Genomic DNA, 9353 nt, shown 5'->3' on the forward strand with positions numbered 1-9353 from the left:
GTTAAATGCCAGGTTTTGTGCCAGTTTGGGCGTTTAACTCCAGCTTTTGTGCCAGTTTTGGAGTTAAACGCCAGAATTCTTGAGCTGACTTGGAACGCCTGTTTGGGCCATCAAATCTCGGGCAAAGTATGAACTATTATATATTTCTGGAAATCCTAGGATGTCTACTTTCCAACGCAATTGAGAGCGCTCCAATTGGGCCTCTGTAGCTCCAGAAAATCCACTTTGAGTGCAGCGAGGTCAGAATCCAACAGCATCTGCAGTTCTTTTTCAGCCTCTGAATCAGATTTTTGCTCAGGTCCCTCAATTTCAGTCAGAAAATACCTGAAATCACAGGAAAACACACAAACTCATAGTAAAGTCTAGAATTGTGATTTTTATTTAAAAACTAATAAAAACATAATAAAAACTAACTAAATATATTAAAAATATACTAAAAAAAATGCCAAAAAGCGTATAAATTATCCGCTCATCAAAGATCCCAACAGAAGGATTCTCTCCGGGGGACAAGCTGAAGCTGATATATCATCAGTTGGAAACACCTCCACATCCTTCTGAATTCTATACTGTCAGCAAGATCCTCTCATTGGAGCATATAGAGATTATCAAATAGGAAACTGGAAGAAAGCTCACAATGAGAGGAGACAAGCTGAGACACTATGATCATCAGCCGCTCTAACATAGAACAAATGCCAAGCTAGTGACAATAAAAGAGCGCTCCATGGGAGGTAGCCCATGTTTAGCATTTTCATTTACTGCTTTAGTGTTAATAATCAATTATTTTCTAGCATGAATTCAAGCTTTCATAAACAAATTTGATAGCTGTATTTAGTATTTTAAAGCATATGATTAATTTCTAGGTTTGGTGTGCCTAAAGGCACCTTAAGAAGGTTTTCAAGCATGATGAACATATAGACATCTTAGGATATGTACTCAAGAATTTTCTTGAAGTACATAGCCAAATATTAAGTTTGGTGTCCTACAGGTGCTATGAGTATAAATGATGAGAGCCAAATTTGTTTTAAGCCTTGAATTTCATGAAAGTTAAACCATGCTCTCCATCCTTTTTGAGTTCATGTTTGAAAATAAAGTAGTCTTCATGATGATTGAATCAAAGGTGATACGAATTTCATTTAACTTTTGCATGAATCATATGGTAGATAACAAGTTTGGTGTGCAAGGCACCTAGGATGATGCATACGCATAATATGTGCATCATAGGAATTGAATTTAATTCTTTGAACCACATGACCAAACACTAAGTACCAATGTCACATATATGCTTATAAGAAGTCACGTTTTGATTGTTGATTCATGAGGAACACTTAGCCAAATTTTCAAAAATTCAAAAGTTAGTTAATTCTTTTCATTTTGCCGCCATTTAAGTTGATTCAATTTTGTTTTGTTGTGGTGAATAGGCATATGGAGGAGGAGATTGATGGAGAGGACAAGCCAAGGAGAGGCTCGGCTATTTTAGAGGAAATGCAAGTCACATGTTCTTGGAAGTTGCTCCTTGGAAGGCACAACCTTCCACACATTGGGTAGCTAGGTGTGTTATAAGAACACCTTGAAGACCGAACTTACCTACCTAATAAAGAAGCAATCCTTGTCTTCATTCAATCTTACATGCACACCCTCCATTTCCACCATGCCTAGTTGAATCCCCATCATCCATTTCTCCACAACCTTCACTATAAATAGCCTTAAGTTGGTTCAGACCTCATGCTTAAATCTACATCCTCTTGCATTCACATTTCACTTCTTGTATTCCTTCAATTCTAAGCTACACCCGTATGCTCTTCTTTGTTCAACTTACTCTTTTTTTCACTTGATTGATCACTTGACTTCACCATCAAGCCATACTCTCACTCTACCTTACATAAGCCATACTAGCCACTCTTCACCACTCCTTCTTTCTCAACTATTCGGATTTATTCAAAGCAACCAATGGTGGCCTCATTAAGTTCTAAAAGGAGAAAGGGAAAGGAGCCCATTGAAGAAATTTCCTTTGATAACTGGAGGTTAAGTCTGTATTTCATGAAATACAACTTGAATGGATGAGGCCTAAAGGTATATTGCCTGAGATACCATTCTAACTTCCAGGGGATGAGTGCCAAGAAATCAAGGATAAAATTGAAAGAAGAAGATGGGAGCTCCTCACTAGTCCATTTACAAGGATAAATGCAAACCTTGTATGACAATTCTATGCCAACATGATGAGGGATGATACAAGCAAGGACACTGATGAGCGGATAATTTATACGCTTTTTGGTATTATTTTTACATAGTTTTTAGTATGATTTGATTAGTTTTTAATATATTTTTATTAGTTTTTAAATAAAAATCACATTTCTGGACTTTACTATGAGTTTGTGTGTTTTTCTATGATTTCAGATAATTTCTGGCTGAAATTGAGGGACTTGAGCAAAAATCAGATTCAGAGGTTGAAGAAGGACTGCAGATGCTGTTGGATTCTGACCTCTCTGCACTCAAAGTGGATTTTCTGGAGCTACAGGTGTCCAAATGGCATGCTCTCAATTGCGTTGGAAAGTAGACATCCAGGGCTTTCCAGCAATATATAATAGTCCGTACTTTTCCCGAGCTTAGATGACGCAAACTGGTGTTCAACGCCAGCTCTCTGCCCTATTCTGGAGTTAAACACCAGAAACAGGTTGCAAAGCAGAGTTAAACGCCAGAAACAGGTTACAAACTTGCGTTTAACTCCAAGGAAGACCTCTACACATGAAAGCTTCAATGCTCAGCCCAAGCACACACCAAGTGGGCCCAAAAGTGAATTTCTGCATCATTTACTTATCTCTGTAAATCCTAGTAACTAGTTTAGTATAAATAGAACTTTTTACTATTGTTTTTACATCTTTTGATTATCTTTTGATCCTTGGATCACGTTTTGGAGGCTGGCCATTCGGCCATGCCTGGACCTTCACCACTTATGTATTTTCAATGGTAGAGTTTCTACACACCATAGATTAAGGTGTGGAGCTCTGCTGTTCCTCATGAATTAATGCAAAGTACTATTGTTTTTCTATTCAATTCAAGCCTATTTCTTCTCTAAGATATTCATTCGCACACAAGAACATGATAAATGTGATGATTATGTGACGCTCATCACCATTCTCACTTATGAACGCGTGCCTGACAAACACTTCCGTTCTACATAAACGCAAGCTTGAATGCATATCTCTTAGCCTCCTGATCGTAAGATCAGAGTCTTCGTGGTATAGGCTAGAATTATTGGCGGCCATTCTTGAGATCCGAAAAGTCTAAAACTTGTCTGTGGTATTCCGAGTAGGATCTGGGAAGGGATGGCTGTGACGAGCTTCACACTCGCGAGTGCTGGGCATAGTGACAGACGCAAAAGAATTACTGAATCCTATTCCAGCAGGATCGAGAACCGACAAATGATTAGCCGTGCGGTGACAGCGCATCTTGGACCATTTTCACTGAGAGGACGGGAAGTAGCCATTGACAACGGTGATGCCTTACATAAAGCTTGCCATGGAAAGGAGTAGGAATGATTGGATGAAGATAGTAGGAAAGCAGAGGTTTAGGAGGAACAAAAGCATCTCTATACGCTTATCTGAAATTCTCACCAATGAACTACATAAGTATTTCTATCCTATTTTATATTTTAATTATATTTTAATTATCAATTCACCATAACCATTTGAATCCGCCTGACTGAGATTTACAAGGTGACTATAGCTTGCTTCAAGCCGACAATCTCCGTGGGATCGACCTTTACTCACGTAAGGTTTATTACTTGGACGACCCAGTGCACTTGCTGGTTAGTTGTGCAAAGTTGTGACAAAGAACTAAGATTATGAACGTGCGTGCCAAGTTTTCAGCGCCGTTACCAAGGAATGAATGATCACGATTTTCCCACACCAAGTTTTTGGCGCTGTTGCCGGGGATTGTTCGAGTTTGGACAACTGACGGTTCATCTTGTTGCTCAGATTAGGTAATTTTATTTTAATTTCAAGGTTTTTGTTTTTATTCTTTTATTTTTGAAAAATTTTCAAAAAAAAAAAATAAATTATCCTATGGCTTCAGAATTTTTAAGAATGAATTCTAGAGTTTCATGATGATCTGTTGAATTCTAGCTGGCTGTGAAGCGATGTCTAATCCTTTGGACCGAGATTTCAACTTATCATCACAAGAGTCCGTGGATTCTCATCTAATCAGCTGTTGTATGCCTGATTTGTATCTGCTGAAGCTTGGCTGCCCATTGGCCATGTCTAGTATTTTGGACTGGAGCTTTCACTGAAAGCTTGGCTGGCTAGTAAGCCATGTCTAATTCCTGGACCGGAGCTTTAGACTAATATTGCATGATTCCTGGAATTCTCATTAGAAATTTTGAAGTTCTTATTTTTCTTTTTTCAATTAATTTTCTAAAAATCCAAAAAAAAAAAATTTACAAAATCATAAAACCAAAAATAATTTGATGTTTCTTGCTTGAATCTAGTGTCAAGTCATAAGTTTGGTGTCAATTGCATGTTTATCTCTTTCTTGCATTTTTCGAAAATTCATGCATTTAATTCTTCATGATCTTCAAGTTGTTCTTGATGAATCCTCTTGTTTGATCTTCATATTTTCTTGTTGTGTGTTGCATCTTGTTTTTCAAATGCATTCTTGCATTCATTGTGTCTAAAAATTAAAAATTTCTAAGTTTGGTGTCTTGCATGTTTTCTTTTCTTGAAAATTTTTCAAAAATAAGTTCTTGATGTTCATCATGATCTTCAAAGTGTTCTTGGTGTTCATCTTAACATTCATAGTATTCTTGCATGCATCATTTGTTTTGATCCAAAATTTTCATGCATTGAGTCTTCTTATTGTTTTTCTCTTTCTTCATTAAAAATTCAAAAATAAAAAAATATCTTTCCCTCATTCTCTCATAAATTTTCAAAAAATTTGGTTTGATTTAGTCAAAAAGTTTTTAAATTTAATTGTTTCTTATGAGTCAAATCAAATTTTCATTTTAAAAAATTATATCTTTTTCAAATATTTTTCAAAAAAATCAAATCTTTTTCATTTTTCTTTTATGATTTTCGAAAATTTCAAAATGATTTTCAAAAATCTTTTTCTTATTTTTATCTCATATTTTCGAAATTAATGCTAACAATTAATGTGATTGATTCAAAAATTTTAAGTTTGTTACTTGCCTAGTAAGAAAGGTTCAATCTTTAAATTTTAAAATCACATCTTTTTGTTTCTTGTTAGTCAAGTAACCAACTTTAATTTTCAAAATCAAATCTTTTTAAATTTCTTTTCCAAATCTTTTTCAAAATAAATGTCAATCACATCTTTTTCAAAATCAATTTTAAAATCTTTTCTAGCTTCTTATCTTTTCGAAATTGATTTTCAAATCTTTTTCAATTAATCTTATCTTTTTGTTTGATTCTTAATTTTTTTCAAAACCACCAAACTAATTATCTCTCTCTAGTTTTCGAAAATCACCTTCCTCTTTTTCAAAATTCCTTTTTAATTAACTAATTTTTTTAAATTTTAATTTAATTTAATTTCATTTTTCTTTTTAAAATTTTCGAATTCTAACTAATTTTAAATTGAAAAAACAAAAATATTTTTATTTTATTTTATTTAATTTTCGAATTCTTCTCTCTCTCATCTCCTTCTAATTATTTATTTATCTACTAACACTTCTCTTCATCTCAAAATTCGAACCCTCTCTTCCTCTTGGTGTTCGAATTTTGCTTCTTCTATTCTTTTCTTCTTCTACTCACATAAAGGAATCTCTATACTGTGACATAGAGGATTCCTCTTCTTTTCTATTTTCTTCTTTTTTTCATATGAGCAGGAACAAGGATAAGAATATTCTTGTTGAAGCTGATCCTGAACCTGAAAAGGACTCTGAAGAGGAAGCTAAGGGAAGCTAAAGCACAACTCTCTGGAGAAAATCTGACAGAAATTTTCGAAAAAGAAGGAGACATGGCCGAAAATAATAACAATGCAAGGAAGATGCTTGGTGACTTTACTGCACCAAATTCCAATTTACATGGAAGAAGCATCTCAATCCCTGCCATTGGAGCAAACAATTTTGAGCTAAAGCCTCAATTAGTTTCTCTGATGCAACAGAACTGCAAGTTTCATGGACTTCCATCCGAAGATCCTTTTCAGTTCTTAACTGAATTCTTGCAGATCTGTGATACTGTTAAGACCAATGGGGTTGACTCTGAGGTCTACAGGCTTATGCTTTTCCCGTTTGCTGTAAGAGACAGAGCTAGAATATGGTTGGACTCTCAACCTAAAGATAGCCTGAACTCTTGGGATAAGCTGGTCACGGCTTTCTTAGCCAAGTTCTTTCCTCCTCAAAAGCTTAGGAAGCTTAGAGTGGATGTTCAAACCTTCAAACAAAAAGAAGGTGAATCCCTCTATGAAGCTTGGGAGAGATATAAGCCACTGACCAAAAAGTGCCCTTCTGACATGCTTTCAGAATGGACCATCCTGGATATATTCTATGATGGTCTGTCTGAGTTATCAAAGATGTCATTGGACCATTTTGTAGGTGGATCCATTCACCTAAAGAAAACGCCTGAAGAAGCTCAAGAACTTATTGACATGGTTGCAAATAACCAGTTCATGTACACTTCTGAAAGGAATCCTGTGAGTAATGGGACACCTCAGAGGAAGGGAGTTCTTGAAATTGATACTCTGAATACCATATTGGCTCAGAATAAAATATTGACTCAGTAAGTCAATATTATTTCTCAGAGTCTGAATGGATTGCAAGCTGCATCCAACAGTACTCAAGAGGCATCTTCTGAAGAAGAAGCTTATGATCCTGAGAACCCTGCAATAGCAGAGGTGAATTACATGGGGGAACCCTATGGGAATACCTATAATCCCTCATGGAGAAATCATCCAAATTTCTCATGGAAGGATCAACAAAAGCCTCAACAAGGCTTTAGTAATGGTGGAAGAAACAGGTTTAGCAATAGCAAGCCTTTTCCATCATCCACTCAGCAACAGACAGAGAATTCTGAGCAGAATCCATCTAGCTTAGCAAATATAGTCTCTGATCTATCTAAGGCCACTTTAAGTTTCATGAATGAAACAAGGTCCTCCATTAGAAATTTGGAGGCACAAGTGGGCCAGCTGAGTAAAAGAGTCACTGAAACCCCTCCTAGTACTCCCCTAAGCAATACAAAAGAGAATCCAAAAAGAGAGTGCAAGGCCATTACCTTACTTGGTGTGGCCGAACCCAAAGAGGAGGAGGAGGACGTGAATCCTAGTGAGGAAGACCTCCTGGGACGTTCAGCGCCGTTACCAAAGAATGAATGATCACGATTTTCCCACACCAGACACCTCTTATAGGAGCTATGTAAGAGGTGTAGAAGTTGATTTCAGTCCAAAGGCCATCATGAAGGTTCTTGGCCTCAGAACAACACCTTTTGAAGAGGCTAGTTATCATGAAAGAGTAAGTGGCGACCCTGATTGTGAGCAGATTGTCAATGATATTTGCGTAATTGGGGATGACTGGGTGAGGGATTCCAATAGAATGCCAAGGTTTCTTAGAAGAGGAGACCTCATCCCGGAAGCCAAGGGATGGTATGAGATTATAAGGAGATCCATCCTACCTAGTGTAAACACTGTAGAGGTCAATATCAAGAGAGCCACCATGGTATACTGCATTATGATAGGAGGAGAGATTAGAGTCCATGAACTCATAGCCAAGAACATTCAAGAGATATCCGAGAAGAGTGATCCTGACTTTTGTCTCCACTATTCAAGCACCATCCTTCGCCTATGCAAGAAAGCTAAGGTGGTGTTTGAGGATGTAGACCCTGATTGGTTAAACCTAGACAAGCCAATCACCCCCCAAAGAATGTCATATGTCATGGCTGCCCAAAGCCAAAGGAGACCACAAAGGAGGAGAAGAAGGGAGGAACAACAAGAAGAGGAACACCAAGAAAGGTAGCAGCAAGAAGAGCAACGAGCCCCAACACCAGCCACTGTGGAGATGAGTCAAATACAAGAGGCTATTGATGGCCTATCTAGACAATACTTGGAGAATCAAGAGAAATAGATAAATTTTCAACTCTAACTCATGGACCAACAAAGGAGATTCCAATCCCAAATCTTGGATCAACAAAGGGAGCTACATATGTAGCTCATGGAACAGCAAAAATATTACTCCCAACTGTGTGAATCCATCCACCAAGTGTCTGAGAAACAAGCCCATCAAGAAAAGTAAATCTACGAGCTCAATCAACACCAAAATGTCCACATGAACACGTTTCATGAGTATAGGGTTCTCAATGAAGGGAGGCATCTAGACAAGGTTGAGTACGACATGAGTACTGGTGGACGAAATTGTGATCCTCAAAGTTAGTCTCTTTGTATTTGTATGAAATCAAAAATACCCCAAAGAGATCATGGTGTAATGAATTGGGATCTTAATAATCCCTGGTAATGGCACGTGTGATCACAACTCCATTCAACTAACCAGCAAGTGCACTGGGTCGTCCAAGTAATACCTTACGTGAGTAAGGGTCGAATCCCACGGAGATTGTTGGTATGAAGCAAGCTATGGTCACCTTGCAAATCTCAGTCAGGCGGATTTAAACATGATATTTTATTAGATTAAAATAAACAATAAAAGGGATAGAGATACTTATGTAGATTCATTGGCAGGGATTTCAGATAAGCGAATGGAGATGCTTTTCGTTCCTCTGAACCTCTGCTTTCCTGCTATCTTCATCCAATCAGTCTTACTCCTTTCCATGGCTGGCTGTATGCAAGGGCATCACCGTTGTCAGTGGCTACATCCCCTCCTCTCAGTGAATCATATGCTCACGCACCCTGTCACGGCACGGCTATTCATCTGTCGGTTCTCGATCATGCTGGAATAGGATTCACCCTCCTTTTGCGTCTGTCACTAACGCCCAACAATCGCGAGTTTGAAGCTCGTCACAGTCATTCAATCATTGAATCCTACTCAGAATACCACAGACAAGGTTTAGACCTTCCGGATTCTCTTGAATGCCGCCATCATTCTAGCTTACGCCACGAAGATTCTGGTTAGGAGATCTAAGAGATACTCATTCTAGCTTAATTCATGTAGAACGGAAGTGTTTGTCAGGCACGCGTTCATAAGGGAGAAGGATGATGAGCGTCACACATAATCATCACCTTCATCACGTTCTTGGGTGCGAATGGATATCTTAGAAGCGAAATAAGAAAAATTGAATAGAAAACAGTGGTACTTTGCATTAATCTTTGAGGAACAGCAGAGCTCCACACCTTAATCTATGGAGTGTAGAAACTCTACCGTTGAAAATACATAAGTGAAGGTCCAGGCATGGCCGAGATGGCCA

General features: G+C 37.6%; 1 non-coding gene across 1 annotated transcript; it reads right to left on the reverse strand.

Annotated features, from left to right (window-relative positions):
- Nucleotides 1-6357: 6357 nt before the first annotated feature.
- On the reverse strand, nucleotides 6358-6465 carry LOC112731413 (small nucleolar RNA R71). Its single transcript, XR_003167192.1, has one exon. It is a non-coding gene; the product is annotated as a small nucleolar RNA R71 (small nucleolar RNA).
- Nucleotides 6466-9353: the final 2888 nt, after the last annotated feature.

Source organism: Arachis hypogaea, chromosome 12, assembly GCF_003086295.3.
Source record: "Arachis hypogaea cultivar Tifrunner chromosome 12, arahy.Tifrunner.gnm2.J5K5, whole genome shotgun sequence".
NCBI classification, from domain to species: Eukaryota; Viridiplantae; Streptophyta; class Magnoliopsida; order Fabales; family Fabaceae; genus Arachis; species Arachis hypogaea.